This window comes from Scardinius erythrophthalmus (genome assembly GCF_964197995.2).
Source record: "Scardinius erythrophthalmus genome assembly, chromosome: 22".
Lineage (NCBI taxonomy): Eukaryota > Metazoa > Chordata > Actinopteri > Cypriniformes > Leuciscidae > Scardinius > Scardinius erythrophthalmus.
The window spans coordinates 24328026-24328665 of record NC_138242.1 but is presented as its reverse complement, the minus strand read 5'-3'; positions in this window follow the sequence as shown (position 1 = coordinate 24328665).

Below are 640 nucleotides of genomic sequence, written 5' to 3'. Positions count from 1 at the left end.
TGCACTGTAATGTACATTGCAGCATAACCTCTTTTCTCACAGTGTCCGGAACGGTTTGATAAAGGATCCGGTCTCTCTAAACCCCTTCTTTCTGAGAGCCTACTGTTCTCTGATTGGTCTGTAATGATTGGTCTACCACTCGTAGCACGTGTCGGAAACGAAACACCCATCACCATTTCTGAATTTCAGCTCCAGAGGCTTCCTCAACACTCGGTGATGTGAGCAGTAAAGATGGCGTCGGTTTCCTCATCCTTTGAAAGTGCATGTGTAGCGAGCACTGAAAATAACGTCTTCTCGACATGTCGACAACACAAACCAAAATCTTCCAGGCCTCAGTTACAACTACAGTGTTTGAGGGCGGGTCAAAGTATACCTTGTTCACAGGCAGCCAATGAAAATCATAGACTGGCATTATGCAAATGTTTTACAAATCTTCATAGGTTTATGCAGGAAATAAGACTAGAGTTACTGACAACTCGTTTCAGGCAGTTAACGCTATTTATTGTGCACTTTGTTCTTTAAAACATTGCAGACCTTTTACATTACATAACACTGAAATATAAAAATTAAAAATAGGGGCACTTTAAGCAGTGGAATAAAACAGCAAACTTTAACTTTCTTATTTTATTATTATGGAGCT